Raw genomic sequence first — 229 nt, forward strand, 5'->3', positions numbered from 1 at the left:
GGGGCGCCGGCGGTGCTCGGCCCACGGCTCCGGCCGCCGCCGCCGCCGCCGCCGGCGGCGCTCGGCGGCCGCGAGCGAGACCGGGACGCCGCTGTCGGGGCGCGCGCGCTCGCCGACCGGCCGGCGTTGCAGCGCGGACACGAGCCGGATCGCGGGTCATTCACCCTGCGTGCGCCATCTTCGGCTGCGGACCCTGTCGTGGCAGCCCGCTTTTGAGCTACGTTCCTCG

The sequence above is a fragment of the Pollicipes pollicipes genome, unplaced genomic scaffold, assembly GCF_011947565.3.
Source record: "Pollicipes pollicipes isolate AB1234 unplaced genomic scaffold, Ppol_2.1 Scaffold_2555;HRSCAF=2994_pilon_pilon_pilon, whole genome shotgun sequence".
Classification (NCBI taxonomy): Eukaryota; Metazoa; Arthropoda; class Thecostraca; order Pollicipedomorpha; family Pollicipedidae; genus Pollicipes; species Pollicipes pollicipes.